This window comes from Trichosurus vulpecula, chromosome 5, assembly GCF_011100635.1.
Source record: "Trichosurus vulpecula isolate mTriVul1 chromosome 5, mTriVul1.pri, whole genome shotgun sequence".
Lineage (NCBI taxonomy): Eukaryota > Metazoa > Chordata > Mammalia > Diprotodontia > Phalangeridae > Trichosurus > Trichosurus vulpecula.
In genome coordinates this window covers 302,624,844-302,646,249 of record NC_050577.1, presented here as the reverse complement: position 1 = coordinate 302,646,249, position 21,406 = coordinate 302,624,844, and positions in this window count along the sequence as shown.

The window sequence follows — 21,406 nt, the reverse complement described above, 5'->3', positions numbered from 1 at the left end:
CTGAAACTCTGCCCAAAGAGTTACTAAACTGCCTATACCCTTTGACATAGCAATACCACTAGTAGGTCTGTTTTCAAAGATGATTAGGGAAAAAGGAAAAGAACCTATATGTTCTAAAGTATTTACAGCAACTCTCTTTGTGGTTGCAAAGAACTGGAAATTCTGGGGATTCCTGTCAGTTGGAGAATGGCTAAGCAAGTTTTGGTATATGAGTGTGATGGAATACTACTGTACTACAAGAAATGATGAGCAGGCTGACCTCAGAAAAAACTGAAAAGACAAATATGAACTGATGCTGAGCGAGGGGAGCAGAACCAGGAGAACATTGTACATAGTTACAGCCACATTGTGCAGTGACTAACTTTGGTAGACTTGCCTCTTCTCAGCAATGCAAGGTTCTAAGACAACTCCAAAAAGTGCATGATGGAAAATGCTATCCACATACAGAGAAAGAATTAGAGTCTGAATGCAGATTGAAGCATATTATTTGCTCTCTCTCTTATTTGTTTTGTTTTGTTTTTTTCTTTCTCATGGTTCATTCCATTGGTTGTAATTCTTAGCAACATGACCAATGTGAAAATATGTTTAATGTGAATATATATGTAGAGCCTATATCACACTGCATGCCATTTTGGGGAGGGGGGAGAAAGTTTGGAACTCAAATCCTTGGGGAACTATATGTTGTAAACTAAAAATAAATAAATTTAAAAAGAAAAGAAGAAATGATGAGCTCGATGATCTTATAAAAACATTGATGGACTTGCATGAAATAATGAAGAGTGAAATGAGCAGACCCAAAAGAACATTGTATACAGTGACAGCAATATTATTTTAGCGTCATCTTTGGGTGACTAAGTCATTTTGACTATTATAAATACCCAAATTAACTACAAAGGACATGTGAAGGGGGGCACTATCTGTGTTTGGAGAAAGAACTGACAAATATAAGTATGAATAGGATGATTTTACATATATACATACACACCCACCCACCCACCCACACACACACACACACACACACACACACATATATATATATATATATATATATATATATATATATATATATATATATATATATATATATACATATACATATTTGTGTCTAATGGTAGCCGTCTCTAGGGCAGGAAGGAAAGAAAAACAGGAAAAAAGTTTATGCGATAACTTTAATATATATTTTAAAATAATAGCAAATTGTACATCATAGTTTTACAATTCATGTGCAGTCATCTTTTTTTTTCTACCCTACTATGTGATGGAAATTCTTGTTTTATTTCTTAAGTTTGGAATAAAATGAATTAAAAAAGAAGCTATTGGGGAGAGCAAATGAGATGTGAAACAGGTATGACCATCATTAAGATGGAATTCTCAATAGTTTTTCTCTGGACCCTGTACTGATTGTACTGGACTCTGATCTGTCTGAACATATTATAGAATTCAGTTTTTAAACACAGAATCATAAAATGTCAGAGCCAGGAGGGGTCTTAGGGTGAACCATCTCTTCCAATTCTCTCATTTTACAGATGAGGCACAGAAAAGGAGGCTGAAAGCCAGATATTGGCCAGGCTGTCTTATTGCTTTAAGAGAGGAGCATGTTGACCACAGCTATACAGCTGTTTGAATCAAACCAATATGAAACAGACAGTCTACAGAATGTAAAGGATGTACAAAGGCCTGTAAAAATCACAAGACTGTTACGCTGTCAAGTGAGAGATGATGAGTTCTGGGTGACAGCTTGGGGGCACCACACCCAGGAAAATGCTACTATTTCTCCCATCATATTGTCTCCCTTTGTCAAAATATTTTCTGTCAAGGGAAAGCACTTATACTCTAGAGCATTCTGGGTGGGCTGGCAATGCAGGAGGGGCTGCTGATTAATTCCCAAATATTCTTTCATGTTATTGACACTAGAGCACATTGACTGGAGAGGAGAGGCAGCCCACATTCCCTCATAATTATATTAATGAGATGTGGGGAATGCCTCACATCTGTTTTTTGAAATGATTTTTAAAATTTTGAACTTGAAAGTCATCAACAAATACCAACATTCATCGATACATAGGACAGAAAAAAGAGGATTGGACAACTCATTGGGCTTTTTGAAAGAACATCAACTTTAACATGGTAGTACCGACGCTACCCTTCTTGACTGTGATCCCTCTGGAATGTTTTGGTGCAATCTTCTGTTTATTTTGAAACATTTAATTGACACTATTTTCTTCTTTTTTGGCATTACAATCACTACCCTTTACTCTCCCCACATAACACTTCCCTCTCCTCCCATAAAAGCCTTCCTTTGTAACAAAAATAGTATCCAAGCATATTGATCTATGTTGCGTTGGTTAAGTTTGAGAAGATATAGTCTGCCATTTCTCTGCCAAGAATTGGGAAATACACTTCACTAGCAATCTTCTGAACTCATGATTATTCATGCATTGATCAGAATTCAGAAGTATTACAAACTTCTCTCCCTCTCCGTCTCCCTCTCCCTCTCCCTCTCCCTCTCCCTCTCCCTCTCCCTCTCCCTCTCCTTTTCCCTCTGCCTCTCCCTCTCCCTCTCCCTCTCTCTCTCCCTCTCCCCTCTCCCTTCCCCCCCCCTCTCCTTTCCTGAGTAGGTTCTACTTGAGTCTGACACCACAGGTCAAAGGTCCCACTATTGAGCTCAATCCCATTATTGATTGGTATGGAAGCTTTGACTTACTCTGTTTAGGCAAATGCTGTACCCAGGCTTAGTGCAGACACCCCAAATGCTTAGCCCACTGTAGTTCAGAACTTCTGAGCTCAAACCTCAGCCTCCCTGGTAGCTGGATTACAGGTACCCATTGCTATTACTGGCAGTTGTTTTCCTCTTAAATGTAGTTAATGTATAAATTGTTCTCCTAGGTTTCCTCACTTTACTCTGCATCAGTTCATGTAAATCTTCCCAGATTTATCTGGATCTATCCCTTTACTAATTTCTTACAGAATAAAAAATTATTTTACATTCCTAGGCCAAAGTTTGTTCAACCATTGCCCAACTGATGGACGTCCCCTTAGTTGGTGGGTTTTTTGCCACTACAAATCTGTTATAAATATTTTTGTACATGTAGGTCCTTTCCCTCTGTCTCTAATCTCTTTGGAGATCATCCTTGAAGTAGCAATTCTGGATCAAAGTATATGTACAAGTCAAAGACTTTGGGGGGGGGGTAAAAATTCTGGATTGCTTTCCAGAACATCTGGATCACTTCACATCTCCATCTAATGTGCATTAATTAGCATGCCTGTCCTCCCACAGCCCCTTCAGTGATTGCCATTTTCCTTTTTTTGTCATCATTCCAAATGTGATGAGTGTGAAGTGGAACCTCAGAGTCATTTTAATTTGCATTTATCTGTTGTTAATGGTTTGGAGCAATTTTTTTCCTATGATTATTGGTGGCTTGCATCTTTTCTAAGAATTGCATGTTCACTATGGGGGAATGACTCTTGTTTTCATATATTTGTATCCGTTCCCCACGTAGCTTAGATAGCATATCTTTATCAGAGAGGTTGGTTGAATGCTTCTCCCTCCCCTCTCCCCACCTCCCAGGTAATTGATTTCTTTCTTATTTTGTCTCCACTGATCCCATTGATGCCAAAGTTTTTTTTTTTTTAAGTTGCACGCATTTCATTTTTTTGTGGAAGGTGTCTCCTTTGTTGCTCTTCTTTTCACCCTCTTCCCAGCTCTGGTCCTGACCCCTTTCCCTGATAATTCCATTGTTAGAAATCCTCCCTGACAGTATTATCAAAGCCAGAGCTGTTTGTCAAAGATGTTCATAGAAGCTCCACTTGTAATTCCCCCAAAACCCAACAAAACTAGAACCCCCAATAAAAACAAAAACTGGAAGCCATTGAAATGCCTGATGATGAGGCAATAGGAAATAAGTTGTGGTGCCTGGATGCATGAGCATGCAAGTCAGTTAGTATGGGCAAGTGTCAGAGACACAAGGAAGTCTAAAAAGATGCAAGCCTAAAAAAGAAAAAAAAAGGAGAATCAGAAGGATGGGGCTCACACTAATGTAATCACACAAGGGGAAGGGAAGGAGGATAATAGCCAAACTGTCTTAATGGGGATTCAGGGGTGGGGGTGGGGGAAATGCAAAACTGTTATATTGCTCTATACATGAAAATGAATTAATCTTGAATGTATATGTAGAGCCTATATCACATCTCATGCTGTCTTGGGGAGGGGGAAAAATTTAGAGCTAAAAATCTTATGGAAGTAAATGATGATAATTAAAAATAAATTTAAAAAAAAAGAAAGAAAAAAGAAGAAGAAAAGAAAATGAATTAATCCCAATGTAAATAGTTATTAAGGTAGCACACTTGTGTTGATGCTTAATAGTGAGTTTCTAGTAAAATATTTAATTTTTAAAATGAGAAAAATGACAAACCTTCTGTAGCTGCCTATTGCCTCCAGGATAGAACAGACATCTTTCAGTGTTGCATTTTTAAGGCCTGTCAGCCTACCTTTTCAGAGTTAATAAATAATTCATATGTTCTGTATTCCATCCAAACTGGACTATTTGCTCTTCTCTCAACCCAGTACTCCACCTCCCACCTCTGTTCCTTTATCTAGGCTGTCTCCCATGCCTGGAATACATCCCCTCATGACTTCTGCTTCTTGGAATCCAGATCTGCCTTTAATCCTCAGTTTACATCCTATTTCTTATGGGAAGCTTTTTCCTGATTCCCTTACTTGAGAGAGCTCCCTTTTCCTCAAATTCTCTTGTATATATTTAGCTGTTTACACATTAGATCCCTCAAGCAGAATGGAAGATCCCTGAGGACAGATACTGTTTCTTTCTTTTGTCTTTGTATACCAGCACCTTGCAATTAATTGCCTTTCACTTATTAGGTGCACACTAATGTTTATGGAATTGGATCAGAAGAATGTAAGAGAGAGAAGGAAAGAAGGGAAGGCCCATTGAATATTGGGAGCTAAGTAAGAGAAAAGAGATTCTGCTTACAGGGGCTGGGGCTGCATTATCTGTTAAGGACATGGTTTCTTTATTCAAAAATTATTGATATCAAATGACCAAGATGGAAATGTTTTCCATGGTTGCACATGTATAACCTATATCTGTTTACCATCTCAAGGAAGAGTGATGGCAGGGAGGGAGGGACAGAATTTGGAACTCAAAACTTTGAAAAATGCTAAAAATTGTTTTTACATGTAATTGGGGGAAAATAAAATGCATATCAAAAATTCTTGAGATCTTTTGTCTTTATATAACCTTTGTTTTTAAACATGTTCCTCCCCACCACACAGAGAGAGCTATCCTTTATAACAAGTAATTTTAAAAAGAGAAAAAACTCAGTCAAACTAATACATCAACTGAGTCTGACAATATGTGCTACACCCACAGTCTCCCCCTTCTCCTAAGAAGAAAGAAAGGTACATTGAGAAGTAGTTTCTTGTACTGTAATGAATAGTATGTATCCATAAGTAGCACTCAGAAAGAGGTCATTCATTAATGGTTAAAAGAAACAGGAGAATAGGAATGGTTGGTGGTTCCCTACTGAGAGGTACTGAGCTATCCAGAAGTGGACTAAATCACCAAAAAAGAGTGTGCCCATTGGGTGGGGATGTGGTAGGAGGCGTTGCTATTCAGATAAGGGCAGGACCTGATGCCCTCAGAGGTTCTTTTATCTCTGAGGCTCTGTGAGAACAAAGAATACAGAACTTTGGGACTGGAAGGGGTTATATAGCCCCATCTCATCATTAAACAGAAGAGGAAACAGCCTCAAGAAGGTGAATTGATTTGTCATAAAGTGAGCTAGTGGACAAACCTGGACTCCAGAGTGTTTGGGGACTCCTAGGAGAAGCCTGGAGTTCTTTTCACTGCTCTAAGCACCTGCCAGAGAGCTGGTCCCTTCCCAAAAATTGGCTTACATTTGCCTTGTATGCTATATATGTACATGTTGTTTCCCATCATAGAATAAGCTCCTTGCAGTCAGCGATCATTTCTTTGTTGTCTAGTCCTGTCTTCAGCACTTAGGACAGTGCCTGACCCATAGTGAGTCCTTAATAAATATTTGTTGATTATGGCTGATGATATCAGTGTGTCAGTCAGTTAGCAGTAAGTAGTAGTCAGTAATTGGTAGTAAGTAGTAGACTGAAGTCTTACTAATAGCAATTTACTAAAACCGTCCATCTGTCTTCTGACTCAGAATTAAATCTACTTTGAATTCAGAACTGAAGGGAGTGGTTCAACCTTTGTCTTGATTTTTTCTGTTTTCCTGCCTTACCACATTTTACTGATTCCTGGGGAAAGCTGGCAAAGGGTCCTTTCATTTCTGGCTCCTAAAGCCAGTGATCTTCCAAACTTGGGTTAGTCCTAAGGTAACTGCTCCCTCTGCTCCAGCCTGCCACCCAATGCAGAAATCTCTGTCCAAGGCATCCCTGTCTGATCGCAGCTCGAGTATCTCCCTCCTCCTCCAAGTATCTCAGAAGCCACCTGCCCCATCCCATACCTGGACAGCAATGTCCTCTATGATATCTCCAACCATGGTGACCTAGTCTCTATCTGAAGACCTCCAGTGGCAGCCCATTCCATTTTTGAATAGTCTAATTGTTGTCAAGTTTTTCCTTTATGTGGAGGTGAAATCTACCTTTCTGTGACTTCTATCCACTGGCCCTAGATATCCCTTCTGGAATTATACAGAATGGCACAGAACTCTCACATTTTGACAGAGCAAGTGTTACAGAATACTTTTTCTCTGACAATTCCATAAGGCAAGGAGTGGACCTACTATTCAGTGTGTGCGTGTGTGTGTGTGTGTGTGTGTGTGTGTGTGTGTGTGTGTGTGTGTGGCTCCCAATGAGATATAGATATAGATATAGATCAGAAGGTGCTTTTCAACTTATAATCTCAGAGGGTTGGCTGAAGGTGAGAGGCTAAGGAACCTATCCATGGCCACATGTAGCCAGGATGTTCCAGAGATGGCAGTTGGACCCAATTCTTCCTGACTCTAAGATTAGATTTGTATCTATTATATGACACTGTCTCATATTTTATAGATGAGGAACATAATCAGAAGGCAGATATGACTCCTCCATCTCCACCCCCCAGGGACACACAGCTAGTAAGTATTTGAGATAAGATTCAAACCCAGGTTTCTTCTGACTCCAGGTCCAGGGCTGGCACCACTGCCCTCAGCTGCATCTTCAGACTTCCTTTCCCCCTTTTCCCCACTCCCCACCCCCCCTGCAATGAAAAGAGCTAAAATCACATTTTAACAGCAGGATGCTTTGGGGTCTAATTACCATGACTCAAATTAATATTTATTATGCAATTATTCATCTTTGTAATTGCTAGTACCCAGAATAAAGAACAAAGACTTTAATTAGAGCACTTTGAATATTATTAAAAGAGAATGTCAGAATACTATCTGGAGGCAGCTTCTCTGTCAAACTCCCCTTGGTCTCTTTACTTGGTGTTTTCAGGCTCTCCCAAGGAGGCTTTGAAACCCCTAGCTTTGTTTCGCCACCTGTCTCATTGTTCTGACAGGGTCCTGAAACCTCTTATGTGTGTCAGACTCAGACACTCAGGGGCACCTGGAGAGAAGAGGCAGCCCCTGCCCCTCCCCTCCCCCGGTTAAGGAAGGAGGGTTTGATCGGAAGCAGAAGATCTGGGTCAGAAGCAAACCTCTGCTGTGGTTTCCCTGAGTGACCTTGGGTAAGTCCCCTCTTGAGTCTTCCATTTCCTCGTCTATAAAGTGAAAGGATTGGACTAGGTAGCTGCCGAGGCCCCTTCCAGCTTTGCATCCCATGAACTCTACAAATCCAAGGTCTCAGATTTCACGTGCTGGCTATGTGACTGTGGTTGAGTAAGTCAACATGTGGACCTCCATTCTCTCCCCTGCACAACGAGGTAATAATACCAACCATACCTCCCTTACAGGCTATAAAGCCCTCTGAAAGGTGAGGCATTTCATATGTCAGTTATGACTATCATTGCTTTGATCTTTGCTCTCATCTTCTCGTCTCACATTTGATGGCGTTCAGATAGAAATGGTCCCAGGACAAGTTACTATCATATTATTGTACTTTTATAATAATAGTAATTAGTGATAATTACTAACAATAATAAAAAGATAGGGAGGAAACCCATGATTTTAGTGGCGCTGATACAGAAATGCTCTTCCTCAGCGCAGGCAGCACCTTCGCTGCCATTTGCAGTCTTAAGAGGGTTGCCCAGGGCACAGAGAAGATAGGTGACTTGTTCAGGCTCACACATCTAGTATGTGTCATAGTCAGGATTTGAACCTGGTCCTCTTGTTTCAAAGGGTGGCTTTCTATCCATTTTACCACAATGCCTCTTGATAATAAGGCTTTGAGGGCTTTAAGATTTGCAAAGTGTGTTACAGACATTACCTCATTTGATCCTCACAATAGCCTACAGGTTCTATAATTATTTCCATCTTACCTAGAAGGAAACTGAGACCCAGAGAGCTTAAATGACCCAAGTTCACACGGCTTGTAAGTACAAGTTTGGTGGCCTGTTCCTCAGATATATAAAAGATTGCTTATTTTTTGGTAATAGAATAAAAAGGATTGTGATGTGAGCTCTCTCAGTAAAAGTATCTTTGGGACAATTCCAGTAACAGGCAGGGTGAAGGGGGATCCTGTCTGCCCTTCATACTATTCATACATGCTTTTGACAGATTCTCCTAAGTCTCCAAGATATAAAAGCTTGGAGATGATGAGAATCTGGCATGTAACATCCATTAAAATGGTGCTGTTCAAATGCTCTGCATCAAAGTCACATCCAGGCAGTTGTTTTCTCTGCTACTGCTCTGGTCCCAGGAAAGTTTGTTGACTTTTCAAAGATATTTAGGCGTCTGTATTTATAATGTGGGGATAAATCTGCTGTCCATCCATGAAAGAGAATGAATGACTTTCTGATGAATAATTTTAGTGACTACTCAGTCAACAAGTATTTATGTAGCATTCACTCTGTGCCAGGGACTGTGCTAAGTGTTGGGGAAACAAAGGAAGGCCAAAACATTGTCCCTGGTCATAATGATCTGGCTATGAATTGCCATCAAAACTTTCTCTGTTTCCTGACTGGCTCAACCATTTCTTCAGTGGGTTTTTTTTTTTGCCAATATGTTGCTGACTTAGTCCATGTGGTTGTCACCCGTAAAAGGTCTTTTGATTCCATTTCCAAATCTTGGCCATTTCATAGGCTCCAACAACAGGCAAACTACCTTCAGTTACAATCAACCAATTCGATCACATGAGGCTGTCATTGGCCTCCTCTGGTGCTCTGCTTGTCCCCAAAGGAGTCCTGTAGGTTTTTAATTTTTTTCTCATGTACTCTGGAATGCTAATCAATCCTCCTTTTGGGGAAGAAGGGCTAATTTTTGTATAACTGCCTTAGGACCTTGGATTTCATTAATAATTTGCAGCTTTTTGTTAGGATATTTTCCAAATTGGTTATGGTCCATTTTATAGCTCCATAAATGTATGTTAAGATAGGGATGGCATAGGTGTTGACTGCTTTAAAGGTGTTATTCCCATTTATTACTTTGAATCTTAGATTTATATATATAATCACATATTATGCATTATTTATTATTATGATTTTGCACTCTCCCACCTGTATTGGCTTTCTTGAATTCTAGGAGCTGTCACCAGCAGGAAGGGATGAAAAGTGCAAGCAGAAGAGGTTTTTTTTCCTCCAGCTGCCCCATTTTCCTTCATCTCTGCAAAGATAAACAAAAACTACTGCAAGAGGGATTTTTTTCAGGTGGAGTGATAGGTGGGAGGAGGCCCCAAGGTCTGTGGCACTTTATTCTCGTTTCTCATCTGTGCCTGTGAAGAGCAAAAATGAGGTCTTCTTTGATGGCAGGGGAGGGTAACATTGAGAAGGAAAGTGAAGGAAAGGGACCTTCAACGAGGGCTTTTATTTATGTGGGACAGACATTTCAAAGGCAATCTCTGGAAGGTGATGAAATGGTTTTTGCTAATAGAAAGAGATTTTTTGGAGATGCTTTCTGATGTTCCCCATGCCCCATGAGAACAGGGGCACAGGTCAAGCTCAGCTGAATCACAGACACAAATAGCCCTGGCTCGTGGTTTAACCCGGGAGAATAATGCTATGTCTACATGGGCTGGGGTATCAAGCCACTCCCAGTTCTGAGCCTATGTACACAGTCTGGATTGTGTTCAGTTCTGGGGATTCTTGCCTACAATGATGGGAAATGGCTTCCTTTCCCCACATTCTTGCTCCTTATCCATTCATCCCAGTGTCCTGGCAACAATTTCACTCATAGCTTAGATTATAGCTCATGCTTAGGGTTTCCAAAATGGAGGACTGAAAAGGTACTTAGTCAATCTATAATATTAATTATGGGGCAGGTAATTTATTTCTACACACAAAGAACTACTAAACATAAATGACTGTGAGTTTTACAGAATGACTAAAAGAGGATGTAGTAGGTACAATTGTAATCTGTTAGGAGGTTGATACTTAAACTTAATTGGAACATAAAGCAGTTTGTAGGGCTGCTAATTGGGTGTTTTACATTTTACCTTGTTTCTGTGCTGTCCAAACAACTCTCAGTATTTATTTTCTAGTAATACAGCCGTCTTGGGCCAATCCTCTCCAAGGACACTGACTCGCCCTTCGAAGCCTTTCAGCTCCAAAACAATGGAAACTCTAGACCTTGCAAATTTACTACGGTCACCTCCAAGCCTGGACATGTTCACCACAGGAAAGGTACTCATTTGCTTCAGATCAGGAAAATAGTAAATACAATCTAGACTTGCCCAGGTAGGAAAAGCACTTTAGATGCTGTGTGCTCATGGCCATATGGAGGCCAGGGTAGGAGTTAGGGCAAGCTACCCTTCTTCCATCTCCCAATTCAGGAAACAACTTGGAACAATCTTGACATTATTTATATCAGAAACACAAGAGAGAGGCTGAGGGGCTAGTCCATCTGCTGACTCATCATTTCTTCTGGATCCACAGCCAATGGGGAGATTGCTCATCATCATTTAGCCCTGAGTCAGAATATAGGCTTCAAAGCCCCCTGATGCCAGTTGCCCAGAATCAGAAATGGCAACATTCCATGAGCTGGAACCAGTGGGATTGCAGTGGTCATCCAATAAAGGGCAACCTCATTTCCTCTATCCTTTAAGGTCAAAATTTCTGTGAAAGTTGTTTATGATGTAGCTTAGACTTTGCTCTGGGGTTGGGGGGATGAATGCTGACAATCATAGAATGCCAGATTGGGGAGGGACTTGAGATCATAGAACTATGGAAAGGCTATAAAGATGATCTAGAATGATAGAAAGGCTATAAAGATGATCTAGAATGATGGAAAGGCTATGAAGATGATCTTGTTTCTTACATTAATAAAGAAATCAAAGCTTAGAATGTGACTTGCCCAAAATCAACAGTCACTAGCAATTATCTTTGGAGGTGGGACAAAAGCGACTGATGTTGGGAGCTTTATAAAAATGTCTTTAAATTAATTTTTAAAGACAGGTTTAGTTCAGGGTAAACAGAAACAACAGAGCACCAGGCCCCCATGGACAGAAAGTAGCATGAAGAAGCTGCTTCTGGGAGGGGTGATCAGAGTGAGGCTCACTTGGGGTGCCACCTCTGAAGATGAGAAGTGCCATAGGGTAGCTTTCTATTTTAACTAAATGTTGTTATCAGGGGTTAAGTTCAGTTGTTTCTATGCTGTTGAAGGAATATAAGTGCTGTTGGCACCATCTGAATTTCACTGCCCTAGGACAAGGCCCCACCTGCTCCATTCTACTTACATCTCTGTCCAAGGTCAAACAGTGATTTAATGGTAGTACTTGAACTTGGTCTCCTGGATTGTAGAAAAAAATAATAGGGTTTAGGGATGCCAAGAAAACAATAGGGGGAGATTTTTGCTTGGACTCAGTGACCTCTCAGATTCTTCTGTTTCCAGATATCGACCTTTTGATAGAGAGAGAAGCAATGTTCTCTAGTCTCTTTACCATTCCTAGTTTCTGGGCAAGCTGGAGCTCTCATCTGTGTGTGTGTTTGTGTGTGTGCTTGTGTGTGTGTGTGTGTGTGTGTGTGTGTGTGTGTGTGTGTGTGTGTGTGGAGAGAGAGAGAAAGAGAGAGACAGAGAGACAGAGAGATATAGAGATATAGAGAGACACAGAAACAGAGACACAGAGAGAGACAGAGACAGAAAGACAGAGACAGATAAACAGATGGAAGGGGGTGGGGCATGGGGTGGGGAGAGAGAAAAGCAGCAATCCTGGCTAAGAAAAGCTAGCTCCTGAGTAAGGGCAGGCCTCTCTGGGAGCTCCTTCTCCTGAAAGAGGGCAACCTGGAGCCCTGGGATAGAACAAGCTGCTGGTGTGCTGTCTGCCAGCTCTATGAATTTCATTTTCATGCCAAAGCTTCCATTCTGTAAAACAAACACACTTAAGAGAAATCAACTAATTAATCAATCAATCAGCATTTATTAAGCACCTACTATGTGCCAGGCTCTGGGCTAAGTAGTAGGGATACAAAAAGAGGCAAAAAGCAGTCCATGTCCTCAAGGAGCTTACAATCTAATGGAGGAGACAATGTGCAAACACATATTTACAAGGCTAGAATTGGGACCTTAGTGTCCAAATCCAAATCCAGCTGGTCTTTCTTCTGTAATGTATTGCAGGCTCATTAGCTGATGGTCCAATTGTAGCATTAGGAAAACAAAGGGGAATTCAATCCAAATATTTATTAGTACTGCAGGTTTTCTTAAGCTGATGAGTTACATAATAAGGTAATTGGTATTCAGGCACTTAGCCTCCTCCCCCTCCCCCTCCCCACCCCAATTGCCAGCCCCTGTCTGGGTATTTTTCCATCCTGATACAGCAGTTCTATGCCTCTGGAGTGTTGGGATATGGAGACCTGATCATTTCCATCTCATTAAAATGTTATTTGCAAGTCAATGCCCATGGAAATAGCGAGCATGTCTGTCAGTTGGGTCCTGGCTTTTCTCTGGAATGAAACTGTGGACCCCAAAGTCAATGGCACCCCAAGCTGCACTCAGGGTATGGCAAATGAGGAGGTGGAGAGCTAGGGGACGAGCAGGTGTTGGTTTAGGGGAACGACCAAGTTGTTAGCTGGAGTCTAGCATGGTAACGGAGCATTGCTTGACACCTTAAAGTTTACAGAGCTCCTTCCCTACAAGCCCTTGGGAAATTGCAACTCCATGTAGTATTATCTTCATTTTAGAGATGAGAAAACTGAATATCCAAGTGATTTGACCACAGTCACCCAGTGAGTAAGTGCTGGGCAGATTTTGAATTCTGGTCTCCTGACTCAAACCTCCCAGCTTTGACTTCTTCCACTCCCTGAGACTCTGTGCTTGATCCTGTTTGATTCAACAAGAATTTAATTAAGCACCTACTATGTGTCAGAAGCTGTGTTGGGTGCTGGTGATGCAGAGACACAATGGAAACAGTTGCTTCTCTCAAGGGGCTTATATTCTCCTAGGTCTTATCCTGTCGCCATTTCATTTACTCCTCCACTCAGATGACTCCCAACTCTACCTCCAGCCCCAGCCTCTCTCATGAGGCTCAGATTTCTAGCTATTTATAGCACGTCTCCACCTGGAAACTCTACTGGCACCTTTGGCTATGTTGAGAGGTATTGAGGTCCCCATCATATCGAAGCTACACTGGGTTAGACTAGATAATAATAGCTTCCATTTTCCTAGCACTTTAGGACTTCCAAAGCAGGTTTCTCACATTTATGCAAGGTGGGGAGTGAGAATATTAGCAGTCCCATTTAACAGGGGGAAACATGCCAAGAGATAAAGTGATTTGCCTATTAAAGTCACACAGCCAGCAAGAGTCATAACTGAGAATCAAATCCAGATGTGCTGGTGTTCCATGACTCAGGCTGTGGCTGCTGGAGGACTGGTCTACATGGTCTCGGAATTTATTTTCTTTTTAATTTCTTGAATCTATAATTCAACAAATTCCATCCAACCCACCTGTATTAAGCACCTTTTGTGGGCAAGGCATTGTGTTAGCCTCTGGGTGAGATAAAAGTGATCAGACATGGTCCCTGCCCTCATGGAGCTCACACTCCAGTGAAGAGACAGGTGAGGTGTGACGGGCCAAATGGGGAAGAAGAAATTCATAATCACGGACTTTCAAAGGGACTTCCAAGGCCATGGGGCTTAACCCATGCCTGACCAGAAATCCATTCCACATGTTAACAAGTGGTTTTCCCTCTCCCTTCCCCTTCTACCTGGGAGCCAGACCTCCCAGAATCCATCCAGGTTGCTCAACTGTTCACAGAGCTTTGGATCCACCAGAACTCTTCCCCCTAGTGAGATGGAAGACAAGTGGGCCTTGCCATCTTCCCTGCCATGTATCCTAAAGTTCTCCAGGGCTCATCACCCTTCCTGGCTCTATTCTCTTCAGACCCATAGCACTGTCCTCTGACCTATTGGTGTAACCTATGGATGCTTGGGCCTTGCCATCCACCCCTTGATGTACTCCTAGGGCTTTCAGTCTCTCCATAATATTAGTTAATAATTATGCTTTAAGGTATGCAACTGAACTTTCTTTTAGATTAGAATTAGATTAGATTAGATTAGAATGTGATCTGCTTAAGAACAGGGACTGATTGGTGCTTTTTTAAAATACCCAGCACATAGCACAAGGATTGACTGTAGTAAGTGCTTAACAAATATTTATTTATTCATTCATTCATCTAGCTTCTTCTCAAAGACCCCCAATGTCGAGTAACTCAGCACCCCCAAAGGCAGCCCAGACCTAGGCTGAGGTCCCTCTGAGCCAATGACATCAGTGGCTTGGTTTTCCTTCAGAGAAGGTCAAGAATCTTTTCAGAGACACAGCCCCCAACAAAGAGGCAGAGAAGCATTCATCTGTGGTGAATGTGAGCACGAGAAGCCAGAGCCCAAGTTGGGAATAAAGATACAATGGCTGTCAAGCCCATTCTGTCCTCTCAATTCACTCCTGTGTTCTAAATGTCAGGCTTTTACTTCAGTGACCCTTAGGAAGACATTTATCCTCAGTACAGATGAGAGGAAAAGCGGTTTGGTTCAGAAATACAAGGGCTGGGGCTGAGACGTCTGCCCGTGCTGCCATTTGACACTGGCTTCATAATTCAGTGACCATCAGGAAGAGGTAGAGTGTTGTAAGTAGAGTCCTGGATTTAGACTGAAGACCTGGTTTGGAATCTTAGATCTGCTACTTACTACCAGTGTGACCCTGGACAAGTCTCTTTCTTTCTCAAGGTAACCATTTCTTGATCAATAAAAGGGAAAGAGGACATGATGATCTCTAAGTTCCTTCACATATGTCATCGCATTTCCTACCTCCATGTCTTTGCCTAGAAATCATGTCCTCCCAGGCCTGGTATACAGTATCACCCTCCTCACTTCTGTCCCTTTTAGAATCATTAGCTTCCTTGAGACCTCAGTTCGGGTGTTGCCTCCTCCAGGATGCTAAACCCTGTGTTCCTACTCCACCCCTACCCCACCCCACACTGTCTTAAACCAAAATAACCTTGCATTGATTCCTTGTTGTGCCCAACCCCTGGGGTTTCTTCTGGGCCAGGGTCTCAGTTTTAAGCAAAGGCTTGCATTTTTCTCTGATTCTGAAATTTGGCACAAAATCATCCATTTAATTCTTTACAGGACTGAAGACCAGGTCAGGCCAAGACTGATGGAAGAAACTGAGACTGTGTAGGTGGGAGAAGAGATGGTTGAGAGGGGACATAATCCCACTCTTCAGGTACTTGGAGAGCTAGCTGTCTTCTGGAAGAAGAGTGAGGCCCTTCTAGAATCATTCTGTTTGGCCTCAAAGGACAGAGCCAGGAGACTTGTGAGCATGTGTCCTCTCAGGTGAGGGGATAGAGATGGAGGAGGGCAGAGGGAGACTCTTCAACTCAACAGAATACTGCTATGAGCCATCATCTATATAGTGTTCTGCTGCGGTCTGTAAGAGGCTTTATGAATATCATCTCACTCTACCCTCACAATAGCTCTGGGACGGAAGACCTCTTATGATCCTCATTCTACAGATGAGGAAACTGAGGAAGACAGTGGTGAAATGCCTTGCCAAGAGTGCTGCAGCCAGTGACTGAGGCTAGATTTGAGCTTGGTCTCCCTGGCTCCAGGTCTGGCACTCTTTGCACTCTGATGCTTCCTAGCTGCTTATCTGGGTAAATGTTAGCTGTCCCGTGCTGAATGGGTGGCCTCCAAGGACAAGGGATTCCCTGTCCTAAAAGATACTGAAGTTTTTCTTGGTCAGGGGTACTTCAGATCTGGGCAGGAAGCCTTAGGTGGCTTTTGGGGCTCTTCCAACTTTAAGATTCAATGATCCTTTGATTTCATGAATATATGACTCATTCTGTGATTCTTTGATAGCTGTAATTCTAAGCCTCTAGGATTCTTTGACATTAAGGTTTCATGGCTCCGTGATTGTGCTCTTTGATGACTCTTTGATATTAAGATTTTGTAATTTTCCTTCAATTCTGGGAAATCATGATTTTGTAATTCCACAATTCTGTGCTTCTGTGAGGCTGAGGTTGATGGACACATGCCCCTGGGCCTCTGGACCCCACTCAGCAACAGGATGGATGTGGTGAGCGCTGCAGGCTGTCAGACAGCAGGTAGCCAGCATTGAAAGGGAAGGCTATGAAACATCCATGAATCATTAACAGCTCAACTTTAGTGAAGAATCACACCCCTCTCAGCCCCCCGCTTTGGTTTCTCACATTTGGTTTTGCACTAAGATAGAGAACTCATCTCATCCTTCCTTCCCTGTGATCTCATTCTTTTGAAAAATGCTTCATGGATGCTTATTTTTCCTATCGATCTCATCTCCCAATACCACCCCCTCCATCCATCCACTCTTGTTCCAAAGACACACAGTTAAGTAAAACAAAGTTAATGCCTGGATTTTGTTGGACACGCTTGTTTCAGCACCTGTGGTCTACCCCCTCCTGAGTAAAAGGAGGGGAGTCTCTACCTTATTCTCATTCTTCTGGAGATAAGATTATTTGTTGCATTCCTTTGAGTTCCTATGGCTTATCTAATTTTTCAGGGACAATCCTGCAGGTGGAAGTCTTGAGTAATGGGCTTTTGGGGGTCTCTTCCTGAGAAGTCTGATGCTCTTGGAATCAGAGTCAGTACACACCTTTGGGACTTTAGTGAAGACAGTCATGATGACTGTGAAAAATAAGTGTCACCTTCTCTGAGCAGAGTATACAAGTGGGCCAGAATGCCTCCTCCCTTTTCTTCTTCTCCATATAAAGATTTACAAAGCAAGGACAGGTCCATATTGGGGGCAGGGATGGCACAGGTAATTTCAAAATGGCATTATTAGAGGTGGAACTTGCAGGGTGGGAGATGGAGAAAACAGAATTATACAGCTAGACTTGGGAGGGACCTCTTACCATAGGACACCTAGTTTGATCCCCTCATTTTTCAGATGGAGAAACTGAGGTCCAGACAGATGAACTGGTGTACTTTGGCTCTCAGGTACCTGTCATTGCTCACAAAGAGACTGCAGGATGCTCACAATTGTGCTGTAGATAGAGTCCATAGGACTGGGCTCTCTTATCACTGGCTCCAGAAGCCTGGCATTATTTCAGGAATGGCACCAGGTCCCTGATTCATCCTGCACTGAATCCCTCTGGTTAGCTGCTGAGTCTGGGGTGGCGGGGCAGGTTGGGCTGCCTCTTTGAGCTGTCACAATCCTCACTCCCTCCAAAACACTTAACCCCTGGGGAAAACACAGTGTGTTGGGATCTGTGCTCATAAAAACCCATACACAATTCACACTGTCCTCCAGCCTCCACTCTCTCCTTTACACACACACACACACACACACACACACACACACACACACACAGACACACACACACACATATACTCTCTCGCTCTCTCTCTCTCTCTCTCTCTCTCTCTCTCTCTCTCTCTCTGTCTCTCCAAACTAGTACTACTGTTCCCTTTCATTGTCACAACCACATCCCTGGGACAGTCCTCTCCCTTAGCATCCCCCGCACCAACCAATCCCCTCTCCCTCCCCTAGCTAATATCTCAGGGCAGACTCTGTTACAGTCAGGGGATGATTTTACCTCACTGATTATCAGCATCATAAGACCATCAGGACCTCTCCTTTATAGCCTAGCAAGTAATTAACAACTGCAGGTAGTGCTCTTTCTTTTTAAAAGAGAGCCTGACTTGGCTTTGCCTTATCAGGTCAATCAAGAAGATCCTGCCCAGTTAACAACTGTAACCTGCCTCCTCAACCCAGTCAAGCCAAGCCCATCTATTGTTTTGTCTGGAGCCAAATGGGGGGGGGGGAAGTTCTTATCCTCCCCCATCACTAACCTCAGTTCTAAATAGCTAGAAAATAATCAAGGTGTCCAAGGATGGATTTCAGCAGGGGATGGGGGAGGATTTGTGAGGTCGAGTTGGAAAAATCATATTACTAAATGCTAGCTGAAATTTAACACTTCCTTCAATTACGAAGCTCTCAATGAGCAAGATTGTGAGAAACAGTCTGTAGGTTTCATAAGAATACCATGTGACATATAAAATACTGAGAACCCTGGCTTGGTTTGTGACCCTGTTTGCTGGGAAAGGAAAACATGGGACGTGGTGGGGCAAGGAGAGGCCTGTATTTAGTGCCAGGGTATCTGATTTCTAATCCTAGCTGATTTTTTTTCTCTTTGAATAGTATTTTATTTTTTCTCAAAATTACATATCAAGAAAAATTTTTAGCATTCACTTTTACAAGATTTTGAGTTCCAAATTTTTCTCCCTCCCTCCCCTTCCCTCTTCTGAAAATGGTAGGCAGTTTGATATAGTTTATACATGTGCTATCATGTAAAACATATTTCCATATTCCTCAAAGTTGTGGAAGAAGAAACAGATCAGAAAGAAAAAAAAACATGAGAAAGAATGAAGTAAGTGAAAAAACACGCTCAGCTCTGCATTTGGAGTGCAGTTCTTTGTCTGGATAGGGATAGCATTTTCTTTCATGAGTCCTTTGTGCTTGTCTTGGATCATTGTGTTGCTGAGAAAAGCTGAGTCATTCATAGTTGATCATTACATGATGTTGCTGATACTGTGTACAGTATTTTTGTGGTTCTGCTTATTTCACTTTGCATCAGTTCATGTAAGTCTTTTCAAGTTTTTCTAAAATCTGCCTCTTCATCATTTCTTATTACACAATAGTATTTCATTACATTCATATGCCACCGCTTGTTCAGCCATTCCCCAATTGATGGGCATCCTCTCAATTTCCAGTATTCTGCCTCTGTGAATAGGGCTGCTATAAACATTTTTGCACATGTACCATACTTCCCCATGTGTAAGATGCACCTTAATTTTGGGTCCCGAAATTTGAAAAAAATGTATTACCTAAAGTTATTGAACTCAAGTTTTATTCATCATAATATTCTTACAACTCCTCATCACTGTCAAAACTCCCATCCATTAGCTTGTCCTCCTCTGTGTTTGATGATGAATCACTGTCTTCATATATTGCCTCATCCTCAGTTCCATCTTATGACATTTGAAATGCCACACTCCTTAAATGACTTGACAATGATCTCAATCTTGATATTGTCCCAGGATCTTTTCACCCAGGTACAAACTTCTTCTATAGTTGGTTTCTTCACTCTCACCTCTCATGGCCTTCTTCTGCCATGGTATTATCAGTAGGGTTTCTTCTTCCTGTAGCCAGTCTTGGATTGTTTTCTCAGTTGGAGGAGGACTAAACGTAGGCTCAGCGGCACAATTGCCATTCACTTTTGCAAACTGGATCACTTTTAACTTGAATTCAGCACCGTACAAAAATCTTTTCTGAGCCATTTCTGAGCAGAACGTGGCAAAATGTAACCTAATATACTGGTAACAAATGTGAAACAATGAGCACAAAGACAACAAGCACAAAAAAGCAGGAAATGCTAGTAAAAAAAATCTACAACAATGTGTGCAAAAACAAGCATGAAAAAGCAGGAAGTGCAAGTAAAAAAATCTACAACCACTGTATAAGATGCACCCAGATTTTAGACCCCAGATTTTTCGGAAAAGGGTGTGCCTTATATGTGGGGAAATACGGTAGGTCTTTCCCCCTTTCTCATCATCTCTTTGGGATACAGACCTAACAGTGGTTTTGCTGGATCAAAGGGTATGCACAATTTGGTCGTCCTTTGGGTATATTTCCAAATTGTTTTCCAGAATGGTTGGATCTGTTCTCAATTCCACCAACAGTGCATTAGTGTCCCAATTTTCCCACATCCTCTCCAACATTTATCATTTTCATTTTTTTTGTCATATTAGCCAATCTGATGGGTGTGAGGTAGTATTTCAGAGTTGTTTTAACTTGCATTTCTCTGATAAAAAGTGATTTAGAGGGACAACTAGGTGGCACAGTGAGTTGAGCACCAGCCCTGGAATCTGCAGGACCTGAGTTCAAATCTGGCCTCAGACATTTGACACACTTACTAGCTGTGTGACCTTGGGCAAGTCATTTAACCCCAATTGCCCTGCCTTCCCTGCTCCCAAAAAAGTGATTTAGAGCACTTCTTCATATGTCTATAGATATTTTTGATTTCTTCATCTGAAAACTGCCTATTCCTATCCTTTGACCATTTATCAATTGGGGAATGGTTTGTATTCTTATAAATCTGACTCAGTTTTCCATATACTAGATTATATATCTATGTCTCTCTCTCTCAATATATATATATATATATATATATATATGATAAATGAGACCTTTATCAGAGACATTTGCTTTCTGTTTTCCTTATAATCTTGGTTGCATTGGTTTTGTTTGTACAAAAGCTTTTCAATTTAATATGATCAAAATTATCTGTCCTACTACCTCCCCTGTTCTGCCCTCCCTTCTGTCAGTCCTTGCCCCTTACTTAATTTCCTCCCCTTCTACTTCCCTCTCAGGCAAGATAGGTTTCTAGATTCAACTGATTGTGTATATTATTCCCTCTTTGAGCCAATACTGATGAGAGTAGGGTTTAAGCAATGCCCACGGTCACTGCTCCCATCTTCCCCTCCACTGTAATAGGTCTTTCTTACCTCTTCAAACTCTCTCTTCCTTCTGCCCCCATTGTATTCCTCTTTCTCATCCTTTAATTTTTTGTCATTTCCTCAAATTCCCCTTATACTCTTATCCTCTGGCTATCTGTACTGTTAGTAATACATTTTTAAAGAGTTACAAATATCATCTTCCCATGGAGGGATGTAAACATTTAGCGCTACTGAATCCCTTATGTTTTCTTCCCCAGAACCCCCCCTCCCCCTTTTTCACTTGTTCATGCTATGATATTAGAGGTCAAATTTTTGGTTTAGTTCTTGTCTTCTCCTTATGAAGACTTGAAATCCT